The sequence below is a fragment of the Harpia harpyja genome, chromosome 3 (assembly GCF_026419915.1).
Source record: "Harpia harpyja isolate bHarHar1 chromosome 3, bHarHar1 primary haplotype, whole genome shotgun sequence".
Lineage (NCBI taxonomy): Eukaryota > Metazoa > Chordata > Aves > Accipitriformes > Accipitridae > Harpia > Harpia harpyja.
Window position 1 is genome coordinate 60,362,516 of NC_068942.1, and position 21,518 is coordinate 60,384,033.

At 40.6% G+C, this 21,518-nt stretch overlaps 1 long non-coding RNA gene across 1 annotated transcript in view; it reads left to right on the top strand.

The window, feature by feature from the left end:
* The window catches only part of LOC128139864 (uncharacterized), a 291,105-nt gene that overhangs the window by 172,994 nt on the left and 96,593 nt on the right, over nt 1–21,518 (top strand). The window contains exon 2 of the long non-coding RNA XR_008234538.1: nt 1,780–1,926. This is a non-coding gene — a long non-coding RNA (uncharacterized LOC128139864). The remainder of the gene's footprint in view (nt 1–1,779; nt 1,927–21,518) is intronic.

The window sequence follows — 21,518 nt, forward strand, 5'->3', positions numbered from 1 at the left end:
TGGATAAATCCCACAATGATTCTGGAAAATTTTGGAGCCTTCAATGAGATTTTTTTCCTTTGTAGTGGATAAAGAGTTTCCAGGAAGTGGAGGCTCTTCTGAAACAATTCATTAATTTACTGTTTGTGGCTAAGCTAGTGTTTTTTTATGGAGAAATCAATTTCTGTGCTTACATTTGTTTGCATGTGGTGATTCTAAGATTAACACATCAGTCTGGAGGGTGAAAACCTCCAGGCTGGGTGTTCCCCTGTTCTGAGTCTGATCTAGCTCGTTTTCCCTCCTCCCATAGAGTTATCTCTGAATGCTTTGTAAACACTATTGTATTGTTGCCACCACATGTCTATGTCCTAGTTGACTTTTACGCACTTGAATGAAAGCAGAGTTGGAATAAGTGTGTGTGGGGTGGGACTGCAGCCATGTCTCAGGTCTCCTTCTGACTGTGCTGCTGGGAAAAATCTTGAAGTGATGAGAATGAAGCTTTTTAAGGGGCTGTGATCACTTGTCCTCTTGTTAGTTCACTGTTAGCTCTCCAACAGCTACCTCTGGGGAAGAGATGGCAGTTTTGAACTTTGAAGTGGATTATGAATTATTCATTTCTTCATTGCCTAAGCCAAAGTAGTATGAATTTCAGTAACTGGATCCAGAATTCATTATCCTCCAGTCAATTTTTGCAATAAAGTTGAATATTAATCTATCACTTTTTTTCCCCCTCCCTCCTCCTGGTCCTCTTCCTCCTCTCTGATCTCCAAGGGCTGTTCAGAACTGTACTGCACACATAATTTTCTAGTCTCCTTGCTATTCACCCTCCAACTCAGTTGTCTGGAGTGTTCCTGCCTCAATTCTGGTGCCACAAAAGCCTGAACTCTGAGTGTGTTCTTTTGGGGCTTGATTCTCCGTGGTACCAGTGTGAACTAGGATAGGTTCACCGATGTCAGTGAAAGACCATTAACACATAACTAGCAGGAATGAATGGAATCAATCATGCTGGGTGATTCTCCCACTGAGATTAGCAGAAACGCTACCTTCAAAAGGACTGCAGAGTTCACCTTCTGTTGAAGCAGTTTGGCTCATAATATGTCACACTTGTACAAAATAAATAAAATCTGTGTCTGTACATGCCTGTATCTTTAAGGGTGTTTGTTTAAAATCTAAGTGTGAGTCAGGAACTGGATTTGAGCCTAAAATGTGCTGTCCCCAAACAGACAATGTCAATTGTCTGAGTTGTACTAAGATAGATCTACCATTGATTTGACTGACCACCATAATAATTACCCAAGGAACTGACATTACTGTAGCTGTTGCCAGGATTAAGATATATGCTTACTTTGCCTCTCTGCACCAGGAAACTGGAATGTGTCTGTGGTGAATCTGTGACACTGTTTTGAGTGCCATGAAATCATTTTATGAGTGCCAAAATCACTTCACTTCCATTGCTGAAACTCAGGTAGAATCAGATCTCAGAACCCAAGCTATTCTGGTTTGACCATTTAAGGACATAAACCTAGAAGTAGAGGAGAAGGGTAAAGAAAGGAAAATAATGGAGAAAAACATTCTCAGAGAAAATATTTGGAGTCACCTGTAACTGCTGAAAATGGTTCATTTTGTAAGAAGGTAAATACAATGTTGACATATTTGTTTTTTCAACTCTTCAGTGGTTCCTCAAGTGTCTCTAAACTCCTCTCCTTCCTTATTTCAGTGGTAACTTACTGTGGGAACATCAAGATTTTAGGCTGTTTGATTTATCAACAATTTTCTAAATTAAGATTTTTTGTCTTTCAGGAACCCTGGATGTTTCTGGTACTAAGTACCATCTTACTTCACCAGTGTGACTAGAGGAAAGAGGAAAAGTATCTAAATCTGTCCAAACACATCACTGAAAGATTACAAAGGTGGTGGAGAATGAACACATGGAAATGCCCTCATCAGGTATATTCTGGTACATGTGTAGTCTCAAAACTCCTTCTTGAAAACCCAGTGTTGGTGTGTGTGAACTGTGCAGAGACTCTTAGAACAAGAGCCTCCAAGAAGATGGGAAATTTTCATTAGAGCTGGGGCCTTTGGAACTTTCAGGCTGCTAAAATATGTCCTTGCTGAGCATGAGAGCTGCAGTTTTTCAAAGACCTATTGGTTAAATGGGAAGTTTTTGTAAGGTCCATAAAGGCCACCTCTCTGGTTGCAAAAGAAATCCCCCAACTTCCCTGCCAAACTTCAATGCCTGATTCAAAGCAGGAAAGCAATAATGCATTTCAAAGAAAGTAAAGTTTCAGTAATATCTTAATACAACTAAATATTTTCCTGTGGATAAATTCTCAGAAACAGCCTTCGGTTAACTTTTCGTTTGTTAAACAGTAGTAATGGTGATCAGCCTGGCGGATACCTGGCATACAAACTTAAATTCAGGTATGTAAGTGGCATGACATCATAACCTCTAAGGCTGCCAGACAATTTTCATTACAATGATAGGCAGCACTGTCAACTTGGCTGATAATGAATCCAGTTTATACAGTGCAGCCTGCTGTTTTAGGAAAGAAATGTAGATGTTCCTTTGTTCACAGAAGGGCCATGCGTCATTGTATTGGCTTTGTGTGGCAAGGTTTTGGTAGCAGGGGGGCTTACAGGGGTGGCTTCTGTAAGAAGCTGCTGGAAGCTTCCCCTGTGTCCGACAGAGCCAATACCAGCTGGCTCTAAGATGGACCAGCCGCCAGCCAAGGCCAAGCCAATCAGTGATAGTGGTAACGCCTCTGTGATAACATTAAGAAGGAAAAAAAGTTGCGGGACAGACAGAAATGGCAGCCGGAGAGAGAGTGAGAACATGTAAGAGCAACAACCCTGCAGACACCAAGGTCAGTGAAGAAGGAGGGGAAGGAGATGCTCCAGGCGCCGGAGCAGAGGTTCCCCTGGAGCCCATGGGGAAGACCATGGTGAGGCAGGTTGTCCCCCTGCAGCCCATGGAGGTCCACAGTGGAGCAGATATCCACCTGCAGCCCATGGAGGACCCCACGCCGGAGCAGGTGGGTGCCCGAAGGAGGCTGTGACCCCATGGGAAGCCCGCGCTGGAGCAGGCTCCTGGCAGGACCTGTGGATCCGTGGAGAGAGGAGCCCGTGCTGGAGCAGGTTTTCTGGCAGGACTTGTGACCCTGTGGGGGACCCATGCTGGAGCAGTGTGCTCCTTGAAGGACTGCATGCCGTGTGAGGCACCCATGCTGGAGCAGTTCGTGAAGAACTGCAGCCCGTGGGAAGGACCCATGTTGAAGAAGTTCGTGGAGGACTGGCTCTTGTGGGAGGCACCCCACGCTGGAGCAGGGGAAGAGTGTGATGAGTCCTGCCCCTGAGGAGGATGAAGCGGCAGAAATGACATGTGATGAACTGACCATAAACCCCATTCCCCATCCCCCTGCACCGCTGGAGGGGGGTAGGTAGAGAATCCGGGAGTGAAGTTGAGCCCAGGAGGAAGGGAGGGGTGGAGGGAAGTGTTCTGAGATTTGGTTTTATTTCTCATTACCCTACTCTGGTTGATTGGTAATAAATTGAGTTAATTTTCCCCAAGCTGAGTCTGTTTTGCCCGTGACGGTAATTGGTGGGTGATCTCTCCTATCCTTATCTCGACCCGCAAGCCCTTTGTTATATTTTCTCTCCCCTGTCCAGCTGAGGAGGGGGGAGTGATAGAACAGCTTTGGTGGACACCTGGTATCCAGCCAGGGTCAACCCACCACAGTCATTTTCCCTGCTCAGGCCTTATTCCGTGAGAACAGCTGGAGTTTTGCCTGAGTAAGGGTTATATTATGAAGTTGACAGCATCGAAATGGGAGGTGGCCTCTTTCAAGGGATGCTCCAGAAGCTGTGGAATCACAATCCAGTCATTTAAATGGTCTGTCATTGTGAAAATCTGTGCTAAATCTTTTTTGAGTTAAGTATTTCATTAAAAGACAAAGGAGCCATGTCTTCTTAGGTGAGTTTTTAGGAAGGATGTTGCCACTGAATCCATGCATAATGCTGGAGATGAGGAGTATTCATAGTTTTCTTTGGCCAGGAAGGATCATTCAGTCTAGCCTTGTGTATATCATGGGCCTATTAGAGTCACACAGTTTTTCTTGTATTGAATCTAGCAACTCATGCTGGACTGAAGTTTATCGACTCAAAAAAATGGTCATCAAGAAATTGGCAATCTGCTGCTTCTTTGGGTAGTTTGTTTGAAGTTTTTTTTTTTCATCTGCACTGTTTAAAAATGTTCCTTATTGTATTAATTTTAGTTTGATTTTAATTTCCAGGAATTGCTTCTTGATTTGTCTTTCTGAATTAGACTGAAAAATTCCTATAGTAGAATATACCACCTTCCTATAGGAATCTGTGTGAAACATTCAAATTACTCTTATTATTCTGGTGATAGAAGTGGTTAATGTGTTTAGTTTCATTTAAAATTGCACTGAAAACCCTTTTTTCCCTCGTTCTATATTTGTTTTTATAATATTTCTCTGTGTCCTTACCTTCTCAGGGAAACCCATCTTCAGCATTTTTTCAAATTATTGTGGGAAAAGGGACAAGTATTGTTACATTAAAAAGGAAAAAAAGACTCCAACTTTGTTTAGAGAAAGGCAGACACACTGTTCCAACAATGTTTAAGCCTGGATTACACATAGTGATTCAGTGGGGAAAAAAAATCACTGAAGTCTGTACATCTTAAAGGATAGATGGAAGTGCAGAGTACATTTCTTCCGTGTAACAGCAAACTACTGGCCAAAGTATTTTGAGTGCCTTGCACATGAAGGTACCAAGAGTGATTTACCGATACTATCAAGTAGGCTTTGCAGCACTGTGTTGACAAAGATAAAGTAGTGTCCTCCTTCTACAGAGGAGAAAAGAGGCAGACTAAGCGACATGAGGAAGTTGACATGAGTCTGAGGAAAAACTGAACCCAGAAGCCCCAGAGTTCAGTTTCTTGGGTTCTCTGGTTGCTCCCCAGTAAGAATTAACCCGTCATGGGTTTGATAAATACAATGTGACTTTTTTTCTTGGAAAAATCATAGAATTATAGAATTATTAGACCCTTAAGATCATTGAGTCCAACTCTAAACCTAACAAATGTTGCTTTGTCTGAAATATAGAATTATCATACCAGTTGTGAGATCTTCTCATATAAGTGAAAAGAGGTGCAAAAGTGCTACAATTCTATTCAGCATAATTTCAAGTTTAAATCCTACTACTTTTCTTAGCACAATTCTAATCTTGGATGTAGGTGTAATTGATCATTAATGCAAGATGCACTGCTGTTAGACAGAAAGGCAATTCATCTCATGTTAGCTTTTTTATTTCAAAGACGTAAAATACTTCAAGTAAGATGAAAATGAAGTGTTTAAAAATCCCACACTGTGAATCCCTGATCATTGCCATGCTTTCTCCATTTCCAAGGGTGAAGGACATTATTTACTTTTAAGAACATTCAAAGATTTCAGCTGTCATGAAACAGCCACCTTGTGCTTTGAAAGGAAACATGGGACAGTGGATGTTCCATCATGTCTGAAAGGTACTGAGGTGCCAAGTCAGAAGACCAGTAATCAGCATTTATGCACACAGCAGGGTGCCAGATAAGAGAGGAGTAGCAGCCGATGAGAAAATGGCAGTTTAAGAAAATACCCAGATTAACTGAATTGTTGATACAATGATAGGTATCAAAAAAGCACATAGGTACAGTGATCTGATCAGACACAGTAGGGATGTGCATGTCACAGAGAATGTATACCAATGTGTACAATCTCTTCTGCAGTAATGAAATAAATGCTTAATAGGTTTTAGTAGAGTGAAGTGTATTTTAATAACAGATTTTACAATAGGATTCCCCACAGCATCCCATATGCTGATAAATCCATGCAAGGTACATAGTCACACTTATTATTTGCATTTTGGAGACAAAGAAATGGAAATATAGGGTAAAACTATCTATCCCAAATTGTAAGAGATCTGGGATAGAATCTAGGTTCTTATCCTACTGTACATTAGAGGAGCAGAATTGTTTCTTCTCCCCAAGAAGCAGCAATTCAACCATTCTTAATACAAACAAACAAAAAAAAGAAAGTATGAATTGATTCTCAGTGGATTAACCTGCTGTCAGAATTTAAATCCTGCTCGATGTTGTTACCAGGAGTTACCAGACTTCTACCTTTCATTTTAATCCACACAGATTCAAATTAATTTAGACTAAGAAAGCAAAATATGAAATTATGAACAGCTAGCTTTAAGCTGATTTCAAAAGAAAACTGCATGTTGGGGCAGAGGTTTTAAGAACCTTAGCAAGCCCAGCAGAGAAACATTCTGTATTTGTGTATTTGAAAGTCAGACAAGTCCTGTGGCTTTGAGTTCACCATTTTTGCTCCTCTAGCTTTGTGAACAGGATTAACATTACAATAGAATGAGGGATGCTTTGTTTCAGTGGGAGCCTTGTTCTGGAGAGTTTTTTTAAAGGTGAATTCATTCTGGAAATTACTAGGTGTATGGCAAGGACTCTCAGTCTCACTCTATAGCTCTCTCACATTCAAAGATAGGATGAGATTGCTGAACTCGATTATCACAGTGCTTTTAGTAAGATACCAAGTTACTTATAGCACGGATCCAAACAAAAGAGCAAATGGTACAAGTCACCAGTAGCTTTATTGCTGCAAATTTTCCTATTGAAAATAGCTTGTAATTGAATCAAGTTTTTCATACAAAAGCATCAATTTCTGAGAACTACTGAGGGTTTTTTTTTATGGCAGGAAATAGAAAAGTGATGACTTTTATGCACCAAGTATGATTTTAATTAAAAAGTAGTTGTTATTTTGTTTCAGTGGAAAAACAGCTTTCATTTCTTTGGTTTAAACAATTAAAAACTTCACCAAACAACAACAAAAGTGCCCAAATAAATCCATCTTCTACATACAAATGTCAATATGAAATTAAAGGTCTCATTTAGTTTTACTGAGCGGGTACAAATTCTCTGACACTTCCTTTCTCATAAATTTTTTTGTGTGGTTTGTTTTTTTTTTTTCTTAAAATGATCAACGAATTTTTTTTCTTAATTGAACACTCCATATGGTATGAAAAAAATTCTGTATCTAGTGCTACGTTTCTGCAAGTGCTGGTGAGCTTAAAGAAAGGGAACCCAGGTTTGGGGATTATGTATTCAGCTAATTTTGAAACTTGTGCAGCTTTGGACAAATCACCTTCATTTCTTGTTCTTTAGTTCCCCAAACGCAAAAGGGAAATAAATGCTTCCGTCCCTCAAGCAAATGCTGAGAAGCTCAGATGGAAACTACTGGAGAAGGATGAAGCACTGTGTAATATTATTAGCTTCGTTAATCCAGGTCAGCCCATTTGTTTCTCACAAAGACTGAATTGCCTCTGTTCTTCTCTTTGTATTTCCTCAGTGTTCTCCATCCTGTCTCCAAATTGAACAATTTTAGCTGTTCTAAATTTAGCTGTTGCTAAAGGGTTTAAAACTCTTGATTTGTGGCAATAACTCCCACAAAGATGCATTATGGGCACTGAAGTGATTATCTTGAACGGGCAGAAAAAGGCAAACTAACTGGCAATTGCATTCCAGTGTCTGCCCCTCAGCCTAGCACCTGCTTTACAGACTCACTGTTCCATCCCAGAGAGCTTTATTCATTAGTAAGGGCCATTCAAGCATTTAATGGAGCTCTTTACATTGAAACAGTTTTGTTTGCTCCTATCTATCTTTTAGGCTTCTTTTGCTGAAGACAAGTCTTTTAAAAGGATGTAGTTTTGCTATGACTACTCAGTGAGTCCCTCGTTGCTCCCCTGGGTAGCTTTGCTGCCCCTCACCTGCAGATGGAAAAGGTACCCAAAAAAGCAAATTTGGTTGTTTTTTTTTTTTTTTTAATCTCCAGGCAAAACATTAAGAAAGTTCAGCTTGTTGTTGCATATACTAAGATGCTGTTGTAAAGCTTTGTTTTATGACACTTGGAGGGGCTCAGAGGATTTTAGCAGTCTGTAGATTTTTTCTGTGTATGATTCCTAGGGGTTTGGACCTTGTGCTAGATTATACCTACAGGCACACTCTAATATTGAAAGTAACCAATTATTTTGGTTTTAATAGACTTTTAAAACTCTCAGAAATACAGCCCCCAAGCATGGAGAATAAGACTTTTAGAAAATTCTAGGAAATGCATGAATTTAGAGTTAAACCCAAGTCACAGTGCAAATAACACATGGGTAAGAACAATGGCAATAGTATATTCAAATGAAACATAAGCCATTTCATTGAAATAAGGTAAAATTGAAGCATTAATTATTGAAGATCCACATATAAGTTCACCTCTTTACGGACTTCTGTATGGACAGCATGATTAAGCTATGAGCTTAATCCTGTTGTGGGAAAAAAAGTGCGACAAGAAAGCAGGAACCTTCTCATTTAACTCTTTCTATCTCAAAGATCCAGCTGAGTAAGCAAAGAATAAGCTTACCTTCTCTGGACCTAGAGATGGCAGTCCATCTGGGTGTAAAATTCCCAATGGCGAAGTCCTGTGGAGTCAAACCTTTTCTTCTGTTCAAGGCTATGAATGTTTTTTCTGCTGAATTTTAGCTTTTGGAATTTAGTTCAACCTATATAAATAATGATCCATGTTTATTTCTCACTGCTTAGCTTCTGAATATCGCCAGTCTCTGAATCCTAGCTGCACCAAACTTTCTTTTCCTGTTGTGTTACACAGAACTCTTTTGAGCTTCCAAATTACTGATTTTTAGACTTTGGAGACTCAGTCCTGATCCTTTTTAAGTTGGCTTAAATCCTGTTGTCAGTTAAGGCTTACTTTAAGTTGGAGGAACTATCCTATTAAATATGCAAAGGTAAACAGCCTCTATTTCTTTCATGTTAGGCTTAAGTCTTATTTTTTTAAAAGATTACTGACTGTCAAACTGTATTCAATAGTAGTTCCATTTGTATAGGAATAACGGTAGAATATAGTTTCAGCCTGAGTCTTCCAGTCAAGGAAGTTCAGAACTTGACTAGCATGCTCCAGTTCCCTTTTTTTGTTGCATACCTTGCTGTCGTCCAAAGTATTAGTGTTTGCTCTAAATAGGAACAAGACATCCTCTCCAAAACACTCTGAAAACATTTATGGATGTGTAATTACTGTGTAAGAAATGCTGTTTGACTATATGCCATTTCTGAGTGGTGCTAATACACATTACTCAAACGAAAAGTATTTAATTTTTAACATCTATATTTGCTTGCACTTCTTGAATGAGGAATACTTTTTAAATTTAAAAATATGTGCCAAAGTGGATATACAGGCCAATAATAGTCTATTAGCTTTTGCATCAATATCATAGTTTTCCAACTGGATTGAAATTAAATTTCTATATAAGACACCAAGGAAATGATATAGTATGGTGATAGGCCAATTTTTTCCTTAATACAATGTTTACAAAGTCTGCGATGTTACTCAGGGGATAAATTTAGTGGATAAAGCCAGATCTTTCTCTCTATAAATCAGCCTGCCACCTATAGTGGCAAATAAAAACAGGTTTTGCTGTATCATATTTATGGAAATAGCCAGGGAGATAGTATAGAGGGAAAAAATAATCTCTCTTTTTATGGGATTTAAAGTCTTTAAAAACATATCACAAGCCCATTAAATGCTTGAAATAGCTGAAGAATATGCCGGTCAGCTGTTACTTGTCTCAGATATGTGTTGTGGCAGCCAACTCGTTCTGGTTAAACCCTTATCAAAAAGCCAGTAGGAACCTGCACAGTTTCCCTCCATTTAAACTAATTGATTTTCACATTTGGATCTAATTGCAAGCCATAAAACCCATAGATAACATGGAAACATTATTCTATTATTCTATGGACAGTTTTGGCTTTAAAGAAACAAATAGGGGCTTCCACTTACTGCATAGACTCAGAGGCAATGATTTTTCCATTTTGCTTCCTTTAGTCACTCATGTCTACTAACTGCTTAAAACTCAACAGTGTCACAATGTTTACCAGTAGTGTTTAAGCCAACCTGTAGTAAACATGGATGGGCTTGAATTTACACCCTGAAGCCTAGGAGATCAGAGTGAAATCTGAAAGCTTCATTTAATTCTGTAGCTTTGACTTGTCCTAAATTCATAACAAGAGTTAGACTATGTTTCTGACTGTGATTCATGTTTTGCCAGATGGGTACAAGCCATCATTTGCCAAAAACACAGCATGTTTCATTGTGAAATACAGAAAAACACTTCATGCTAGTATGTCAGAGTGCTTTTGACTAGGTCTGTGTCCGAGATATATGCAACCTTTCCCCTTTGGGTTATCTGTTTAGATCAATGTAAGTGCTGGAAGGGATCAAATGGATCATTTCCATTTAAGTATTATGAAAGAAATGTTTAGATTAACCCCAAGAGATTATTCTGTTTATTGGTGGGTAATGGTATCTCCAAGTAGAAATCTGTGCATACTCACTGGCCGGGAAAGAGGTTCTCCTACATTGCATTTGGCTGGTGATACTTGTTCTACAGTATACAGAAACTGTTGCTTTCTAGGGTTGTTAATCCACAGAACTAAATAATTCACAGATAAAAAGATTTTAAATGGTATTTTTGGCATTGTCTTTACAGTGGACCAGAGAATGGAACTCAGTGTTGTCCAGTGTATTTTTACAGAACTGTGCAAAATAGTTTAGATAACAAACCCGGTGCAGATTTGTACCTCTCTGTAAGTTCTCACTGTTCTACGCTGCTTGTTCAGCAGCTGCCTTTCTTCATAACTGGGTTTTGGCAAAGAAATTGCATCAAGTTCATATACAGTAAAAAATCCTCAGAAAAAAAACAAACAAAAACAATCTTTTTGTATTTCTGTTTGTGAATCAAAATCAGATCATAAAGAAGTCTGTTTCTTGAACCAATGAGGCTGTTCAGTAACTTAGAAGACGGTCTTGGATATATCTATATGCAGCCTCTTTCTTGTGGAGCTTTGCATGAAAGCATTTGTCATTTCATTTCACATAATTATACATCAATGAAATGTGAAAATGCCAACAGTTGTTCCATATTTTTTTGGCACTGCAGCTGATTCATAGGGTTCTGCTTTCCTTCGATGTCATTATTAGGAAAAAAGAAATGTGAGAAATGAAGTAGAACTTTAGCATTTGAATTTCGGATGTTGGATTTTCAAAGTTTGCTCAGAAAAGCAACGTAAGTTAGGAAGATTTATAACAACGCTGAATCTTAAACACATAACTCTGCATTTTTTCCCTTTTGGTCCTTCCCCGATTCTATTGGGGCTCAGCCACCATAATGTATATTACAGATTTTCAGGAAAGCCAAATGAGTGATCATTTTTGGCACATGGAAGGGACAGTAGAGACACTTTCACTATGATTCTGAAGGGCCAGGAGCTGCAAATTGACTGTGACATTGCATTCTTGCATAGTCTCTCACACTGGAACGACTACTATCCTAAAACTATCCTTTCTGCTTCTTTTTGTGCTTCATCAGAGAAACACAAAACCAGTGTGAACAACCTGTAACACCACTTATGGGAAATGCTTAGATGGGATGCAACGTCCAAGGAGAGGTTCCTGCCCCTTCATTGCTCTATCACCTTTTTCTTCACTATCATTTCTTTTCTGAATATCTGGCTAGACTTCTGTCCTTTGTACCACAAGACTTGGATCATGGTGGAGCAGCTCCTTTAACTCATAAGTTTTGGTCTCCACCTGAAGGGTACTTCATGGCTTTCCAAATTGCGTGGAATAATGGAAGCAGATTCAGGTTTCATTTGAACTTGTTTACTGGCTGATCCTGTGGGGAAACTGAGTGGCACAGAGTGTCTTTTGTCAGGGAGAAGTAAAACACGTGCTGTTATTTAAAGAGAGATTGATAAGAGGTACTTTGACTAGAAGGTGCCTGGGAGACATGGCAGTTACTTTGATTGATTTGGGGCCTTGATTCCTTGATGATGGTATTTTTTATAATCCTAGAGACCGTTACTGCCATGTAGCCATGATGGTGCTGAATTAAGCAAGCAGTGGTTTTCTCCAGGCCCAAGTAGCTGCCAGTTCTTCTAGTTTAATATGCATTCATCTTTGCTGTATTCAGAGGAACGTATAATGAAAATCACCGAATTACGAGCTATCTACAGTGAAGAATTTCAATTACTGTGGTAGAGTGTCAGCTTACTGCAGAGAAGGGATACAGCATGACACATCAGAATAACAAATGCATGAGAGTTTCATTTTAATTGTCTTTCTTATCTGTACTTAACCTCTATCATTGTAACAAAATGGAGAAGGGAAGAAAGGAGCTAACCTTCTTTTCTTAAGGATGATGGTAGAAGGCTGCTCATGGCTTGGACGGGTGTACTCTTCACTGAGTAAAAAAACTGGCTGGATGGCCGGGCCCAAAGAGTTGTGGTGAATGGAACTAAATCCAGTTGGCGGCCGGTCACAAGTGGTGTTCCCCAGGGCTCTGTATTGGGGCCAGTTCTGCTTAGTATCTTTATCAATGATCTGGACAAAGGGATTGAGTGCACCGACAGTAAGTTTGCAGATGACACCAAGTTTGGCGGGAGGGTTGATCTACTCGAGGGTAGGAAGGCTCTACAGAGGGATCTGGACAGGCTGGATCGATGGGCCGAGGCCAACTGTATGAGATTCAACTCAGTGCCGGGTCCTGCACTTGGGTCACAACAACCCCATCCAGCACGACAGGCCTGGGGAAGAGTGGCTGGAAAGCTGCCCGGCAGAAAAGGACCCTGGGGTTGGTGGTGGACGTGGCTGAATATGAGCCAGCAGTGTGCCCAGGTGGCCAAGAAGGCCAACAGCATCCTGGCCTGTATCAGAAATAATGTGGCCAGCAGGTGCAGGGAAGTGATTGTCCCCCTGTACTCGGCACTGGTGAGGCCGCACCTCGAGTACTGTGTTCAGTTTTGGGCCCCTCGCTACAAGAAATATATTAAGGTGCTGGAGTGTGTCCGGAGAAGGGCAACGAAGCTGGTGAAGGGTCTACAGTACAAGTCTTATGAGGAGTAACTGGGAGAACTGCGGTTGTTTAGTCTGGAGAAAAGGAGGCTGAGGGGAGACCTTATCGCTCTCTACAACTACCTGAAAGGAGGTTGTATTGAGGTGGGTGTCAGTCTTTTCTCCCAAGTAACAAGCGATAGGACAAGGGGAAATGGCCTTGAGTTGCGGCAGGGGAGGTTTAGATTGGATATTAGAAGAAAATTCTTCACCAAAAGGGTTGTCAAGCATTGGAACGGGCTGCCCAGGGAAGTGGTGGAGTCACCATCCCTGGAGGTATTTAAAAGACATGTAGATGTGGCACTTAGGGACATGGTTTAGTGGCGGACTTGGCAGCATTAGGTTTATGGTTGGACTCAGTGGTCTTAAAGTTCTTTTCCAACCTAAATGATTCTATGATTCTAAGGTAAATCAGAGACCAGAAAGGCAGCCAGCAGCTATCAACTTATGAAACAACAATGTCAAGAAACCTTTCCATGGAGACAGGCTGGTATGTGTTTGCTGTCCTGATCAAAACAGTTTCCATATAATCATCTGATTGGGTATTCCTGCTGCTTGCCACTGCATTATTCATCAGATAAAGAGGACCAGCTGGCAATCTTTTGTCTTAATCAGGGTTTTCAATGAGGTAGTAATAGAAGTTCTGCCAGTGATTCCCTGTAGCCATACAGGAGTGCCTTTAAGTTGCTCCCTCTAGAGCAGTATGGACTGGCTTTTGTCCTGTTAATCTGTCTTTAAACTTTTCATCTCTGCTCCAGAATTATCTTTGCCCAGGTTGGGGGAAAGGGTTTGTTTGTTTAATGATGTCAGTGGGGTTATCTCCAGATTTGCAATCTACCCAGCTCAATGCCCTGCAGCTGTGCATCGCTGCACAAATATCTTTCCTGCCAAGCATCTCTGGGGCAATGACACAAGTCTTGAGCTCTTTTTTGGAACACTTCCCATACTTCAGTACTCAAGATCAACATCATACTGCATATACAGAAATATGCTTGCTTTTTGGGGGGGGGGGGTGGATGCTATAAACAAGGTAAGTCAAGGTGGGAGTGTTTGAGAAATCAGTAAATCATTGGGTGGGGATTATTTTCCCTTGGAAATAAAAATGAATTTAAAAGTGATAGACTTTTCTAGTATGTCAGAATTATAATTACTGCAGCAAAAGGAGGCCCTAATAACCTCTAATCCATCCCATGTCTACCAAATGTAATTTGAATTTTAGGTGCTGATTCTGGCCATCTGTACTGTGGGCAGAGCAAGATGAGCCTAGTGTTGTATTTCAAGATGACTGAAAGGTGCAAAGTAAACAGTATCAAAGATGAAAAAGCAGCCTAGAGCTTTGTATGGGCTCTTGGGATCTGACTCATGATTTCTGCTTGACAGTGGCCTTTTACGTTAGTCTAAATATGTGACATAAATATTCATGAGCAATCCTGATGAAACATGCCACACAATTTTTCAGCTGTGTTTGTAGATTCTTCACCTGGTTCCTTAAAGATGCTACTGGTATGTTGTTAACTCATAGGTTATTTTATCCATTTTGATGGATTGGATGTAACGTTTCAAGATATAATAATCAATATAACTTTTTGATATAATGTTTCAAGATATAATAATCAAGATAATTTTTTTTATTATGCACCTGTACTTGCCTCCCAGATATCATTCCTTCAAAGACTTGGAGAATTTCAGTGGAGATTTTTAACAAGACCTTGATTTTTAAGCACATGAAAAAATACTAATTCTTTAACAAAGGCTGGATTTGGTAAGACTACTTATGTTACATGGAAACATCCTGAGACTTTTTCTTTGGATTGCTACTGTCCAGTGAGACAGAAAATTTAAGTCATTCAGTCCTAAAAGGGATGTTCTTTTCTCTGATGGAAAAGAAAACCCTGGTCTTCACAACTAATGTGTGCAGCTCATTCTGCTGTGCTTCCTTGGCTTCTCCCTTGGGTCTCTGTTTCAATGTTCTTTTCATATCTACATTGCCAGAATGCTACTGTACCCTAAAACACTTTATTATGGGGCTGGGTGGCTGTCTGTGCTGGATAAATTCCAATTTCTTTGTCAACAGTTGATTGTGCCTCATTTGAGATTGTGTTGGTCTGTGGTTGCTATTGTGAGCTGATCTTTCCTTAGTGTTTAATCCCAGGAATAACAAGATCCATTCCTTGGCTTCCTCTCAGTTGCAAAATCTCCCGTACTCTCTTGCTGTCTTTGTAGCCTCTGTGTTTCATTTTGCCTGGAATTAATGTATCTATTTTAGGATTTCATAAATAGTGTACTTAGTTTGAGTTAACTGAAGCTGCTAAACCGCATCAAATGACTCAAGGACCGCTCATTGTCAAGTACAAGATATGTGTAATGTTTTTTATTATCTTGTATTCCTTGCAGGTAGAGCACACAAAGCTGGGTATTTTCCAGTTTTCTGCAGTTCTGGAGAATTTAAGCCCTCATGGAGCTTGGAGCTGCTCCTCACTTCCTTCACACAGTTCACTCTTGCCCCTGGCAACATGCACTGTTCAGAATCATATCTGAACAGAGAATCTGATGTCTTCAAAGTTTATCTCAGCCCTTTGACTTCAGTTTTGTTACAAGTGAGACTTAAATCTCCCACTACCTATGTACTTTGTCAAAGGCAATTTCATTGTCCTTTTAAAGAGACAGAAGACTGTTATCAGCATCACTAATGCTATGTACAGAAGTGTTGACTAACCAAGCCCGGGAGTTACCTACATGCTGAAGGTGTTCCTTGGTTTTCACATCCAAATTTTAACCTTCTTTTAACTTTGGAGTAATTAAGATACATTTCCACTTCTGACAAGTGTGACTCTAAACAGTTTCTAGGTTTAGATTCAATTAAAGAAATTCCAAACATATTTCCAGCTGGCTATCCCCCATCAAATCTCAAGTTAAACCAAGTAGTGTAGTTTTGACCAAAAAAAAAAAGGGGGGGGGGTAAGGAAGGAGGGATAAAAAATTCTTCAGCTATTATTTTCTGTGGAACTATCAAATTGGATTATGAAGTAATAAGGTTCCATTTTGTATGCTTCACTGAAGTGCAGAAAACTACCATGTAGTCATTTAAATGATTAAATTTAGTGTGAGGGTATAGGCTACAGGCCACATAAGAACCAATGACTCCACTTTTCAGATGAGTGTGGCTCCTGGACTATTTTTGACCCACAAGGCAGGAGTGGAATTCAATCCAAATGAATGAAAAATTATGTGGAGAAAGCAGTCCTGTGTAAGTATTTAGCATGACATTTTCTAAAGCAGATAGCCACAAAAAAATCCCTGTATTTGTGTACAAAGCTTTAAAGTATGATTGTATGCTGAAGAATGATGGAACCGTCCTAAGAAATCTGCTCTTTGTGTGTGTTCAAAGTCAGACTACCTGACTTCTGAGGTGACTTATTAATGGGTTTTGATGGTAGCCACAAGGCATTAAGATGACATGATTAATTCAGTAATGGCAATTAAAAGACAAAGATGTGGGGAGAGTAGGAGGAAAGAGTATGGTGTATTAAAAAATCCAGTTGTAATTGTCTGTATTTTATTAGACAGTTATTTTTGTGGGGAGAGAGATGGAGTAACTCTGTGCTGAGACTTGGACTTTAAATCAACTCAATTGCCAAGTTGCTTTGGCAGATATGGTCCATACACCTTTAAAAAGATTTAAATAGGCATACTGGTATCCTAAAAATCAGCTCCAGCAGTTTATTCCCTAGAATGGAGACTCTGAAATAGAACATGTGAAGGAGATTATGGCAGAACTAAACAAGCAGCTCTACTTACAGGGTGGTGGGAGTAATAGACAAGGACAGACTAGGTCACAGGTGTAAGCCGAAACAGACAATGTGAATGTGTGGCTCTTATGGAACCAAAGTATCTGAAGGAAACTGAGTTTGGATCTATTTTAACAGATTCAGCATAGAGCTTTCTGCCAACTTCCACTCCGTTGCCTGTGATCCCTCAGTCAATGGCAGAGCTACAGTATCACCTAGAAGAAGGCGGCTTAGCAAATGTTGATGGGGATGGCATCCTATTGGAGAAAACAAACAAACCTCCCTCCCTCAAAACTTAGTTTAAATCTACAGTCCTGGCCTGTATTTGCTGTGATCCCAAAAGTCCACGTCAGCAAACAAGTAAGTGTCACCTAGTCACTGGAAGACTAGGAATGGGAAAACCTATACAGGCTGGTTAAAGGAGAAACACCCAGAAGTGTTATAAAACTGGACTATGAAGTCTCGGTGTATCCCCAGCACCCCCTCATTTGACTATGTCCAGATATCACCCTGCCTTTTTACCACCTGCACATCCCTGGTAGGACACATAGCAAGACTGCTGGAGCTGGATTCTAGCAGGTGTCTGGGGCTGCTGCTCTGCACCTCACTGTGGCAGGACGCGGGCTGTACCCACCACTGGCTCTTGAAGCCTCTGTGGAAAAACCATCATCCCACCTCTCCAGGGCAGTGGGGCTCCATCTTGGGCAAGCTGGGACTGTCCTGATCAGCCTCTGTGGGAGACTATAGCTCTGAAGTAACCTCCCTTGTTCTTCTGGTTCAGCTTTGGCACCACGCGAGCCGTCAGGCAGCAGCCCTGGGCATGCAGCCAGGGTCAGCCCAGAGTCTAGGCCATCAGGGAAGTCCATGGTTAGGAGACAGGTCCAGGGTCAAGCTGGGAATGCAAATTAGCAAATCAGGATCAGGCCCAGTGAGGAGAGCAGGGCCATGGGGATGGGCTGGGGAGGCCAGGCAGGGGCAGTAAGGTCCACGGTGGGCTAAACTGTCCTTTGGAAATATCACTTCTTCCCTTCCAGGGCAAAGCTGTACTCACTGCTGGAATATGCATTTCTTGTTTTGAATCTATTGGTTAAATTCAGTCATAATGCATGTCTGCATAGCAGCCAGGAGTAGCCAGGTTCTCACCCCTTCAGAATACTTATCCCTCACAAAATGTTGGAAACAGCTAAGATGGATGCAGTCCTGGTCTGACTGGGCAGCCATGACCTTGCAATACAGTAATGTGCTGTGTTTACACCGTTAATTTAGCTTTAACTGCCTCACATTTAACTTGAATCTCCAGATTGCCTCTGTTTGCTTTGTGCTGTTTTGGCTCCCACTGTAATTCTGTCATTGGAGAAATGAAGTAGAGTGATTAATGACATTTAAATTAATTAAAACAATCAATTAATTAAATCAATCAATTTAAATTAAGTCAATTAGTGAAATGAATGCCAGTAACTCAGATGGTGCTGCCTGCTTTAACTCTGTGTCCTTGGTACCGGGGCACGTTGTGGTGGACTGTCTGATGGGCACCAAGAGGAAGTCCCCTAAGGCACAGGTGCAATGAGTTTATCACCAGAGGCCTCAGGAGCCTGTGATGTGCCTCAAGTGGCTTGTTGAGAATATATTTCTCAACCTTATTCCTTACTTACCAGAATTAGGAAATGGCTAAGGAGGCCCTGGTTTTACTTTTTTTGAATACTAACCTGTACCACCAACAGATCACTACTGCAGGTGTATTTATTTTTTGTGTCTCCTGCCATGTTGGTATCATGGGGACTGTCCAGAGTAGTCTGCATTTGTTACTGAGTTTCTGTTTAGACTGTAAGTGATCCTTTTGGTATCAGCACAGCTATAGATGTCCAGTGAATTTGAATGGTACACTGAAGTGTAAGGAAAGGGTCCTGCACTTCGGTCACAGCAACCCCATGCAGCGCTACAGCTTGGGGAAAAGCGGTTGGAAAGCTGCCTGGCAGAGAAAGACCTGGGGGTGCTGGTTGACAGCCGGCTGAATATGAGCCAGCAGTGTGCCCAGGTGGCCAAGAAGGCCAATAGCATCCTGGCCTGCATCAGAAATAGTGTGGCCAGCAGGAGCAGGGAGGTGGTTGTTCCCCTGTACTCAGCACTGGTGAGGCTGCACCTCGAGTACTGTGTTCAGTTTTGGGCCCCTCGCTACAGGAAAGACATGGAGGTGCTGGAGCGTGTCCAGAGGAGAGCAACCAAGTTGGTGAGGGGCCTGGACCATAAGTCTTATGAGGAGCAGCTGAGGGAACTGGGGCTGTTTAGTCTGGAGAAAAGGAGGCTGAGGGGAGACCTTATTGCTCTGTACAACTACCTGAAAGCAGGTTGTAGTGAGGTGGGTGCTGGTCTCTTCTGTCAGGTGGCTGGAGATGGGATGAGAGGAAATGGCCTCACGTTGTGGCAATGGAGATTTAGGTTGGATATTAGGAAAAATTTCTTTACTGAGAGGGTTGTCAGGTATTGGAATAGGCTGCCCAGGGAAGCGGTTGAGTCACGATCCCTGGAGGTATTCAAAAAGCGTGTAGACAAGGCTCTTCACAACATGGTTTAGTGGACACAGATGATGGTTGGATGTGATGATCTTAAAGTTCTCTTCCAACCTAAATGATTCTATGATTCTATGAAAACTTCTAAGAGATGTCATAGAGTGGCTGCTAAAGACCCCAAGCAGTTGACTGATGTCAGCTAAGAAGGTTATAACAGGGGCATAATTTTATAGAGTCATTTTACTTGTGAGGAGAATTGAAAACATATTGGGATTGCATCACCACAGCATGGGAGAAATTTAAAACCCCCAAATTTTCCAGATACTTCTGTTTAAACAAAGTGAGGAATCTTTGTAACAAAAAGGCTGCTTAACATAAAAGGCTGTAAATTTGTACTGAAAATATTAAGAGGTGAAAGTCATCTGGATTTTTTCATACTGAAACTAGTCACTGAATTTTTTCAGAATATAAGGCATTTGTTTAAACACTTCGCAAAGTCCTAATTACTCTTACTTGCATGTATACCCTAACTGTTGTCTCATTAAGCATTTTTTGCCCAGAGTAAGCTATAATCTCAATAGTTAAGATTAAGAACAGAGGACAAAGAGATGTTGAAGGCAAGGAATAGAGATAAAAAGACAACAATGTTATATCTACACCACTTGGTTAAGGAAGTTCTAACAGGCTGCAAGTGCAGATTGCAAACTTGCAGATGTAGATTATATATATATATAGATCTAGGCTATACTTTCTGAAGCACACAAGGACTAATGTGTTCAAACATTTGGGTGTTCAAATATCCTGCCAATACATTAACACCCTAGAGCACACAGAGTCTCTCCAATTCATCCTGAAGGCAATGATTTGAAGAGGGGATGTGTAGAGGGAGAACTTCATTATCCCTTTAGAGACTTCTGTTTTATAATGATATAGCTGTAACTGATGATCACATGCAGAATTTGTGAGTCAAGAAGTAATCCCAGACCTTTTAAATCCCAGTCCAGAGTCCTGATCTTTTCTCATATAGGAAATCTTTCTTGTGTTTAGGTTCTTGTACTCTGCATTCAAGTTTGTATCCTATAAACCTAAGGGATTTTGAAGTACAAGGTAAATACATTCCAGACAAATTCTTGAAGCATATAGCACAAAACTACAGAATTAAAGGGTTACTTGTTTCCAAGGGATATACAGTATTCATATAGCATCACAGACAAGCCTGGAAAATATCAAGGGACTTGACAGAATACAAGAGCTGCTAAAAGCAAGAAACAAAATAAAGCAGAAGAAAGGATAGCGTATCCTGGAGATGTCTGACTACTGAGTCTGTAAAGAGAAACAGCATAATTTCTGACACAGTTTGAGTAGAAATTAAGGGCATTGAAAGGGGCTGGATGATGTCTCCCCTGAGAGCTTTAGAGCAATTAGAGAAATGAGAGGATCAGGAGATGTGTTTACAGATAAAAGACAGTAAGAAGGCCTAGGACTTTGATTGTAAGATTAATTACTTGAATATTGATTTAGGTAACAAGTATGCAAAACCTAAGGAGGATGTATGTTTGCAAAAATACTTCTAGGGGTTGCTGCCTTAAACACATTAAAAACTATGTAATATGAGGCCATTTGAGTATGCTAAAACATGAAATGAATGACAAGGTAATACCCAGTGTTTCTCAATGATCTTTATTTCTCATGGATCTCGATGGAACTTCATAAGTTGTGAACCAGATCTACCATTTTTTCTGCATCCAGAGTCCTGTATTCTTGTACCCTTGAGTAACAGCTCGAAATAAATGGAACTATTGGCAGAGTCAAGCACTGCACTGAGTGAATGAAGCAGAATTTAATCCTCAGTTTTTACTCCTACACTGGCCAAATTCCCTTTCATTTTTGTGGGGGTAAGGACAGAATAAACACCTCAAGTTTTGGCAGAATTATTTGTTAAACACAGACTTAACTTCCATGCTTGTACTGCAGTGATGCTTATATTTCTGTTAAGTATACAGAGGGGAAGAAAGCAGTGGATGCTTTTGTTTTAATTCAGTCCCTACAATTAAGTAAAATATAAACACAGGAGAGCTAAGACATCTGGAAAGAGGTGAGGTAATGATAGGGCATGTGCTGTGGTGTCTGAAGCAGCAGTGCAGCAGATTTTTGGTAAGAGCAAACAGATAGCTGCCAAAGAGATGCCTTCTGAGAGCCGAGCCAATCAACTCTGGCTCAGGAAA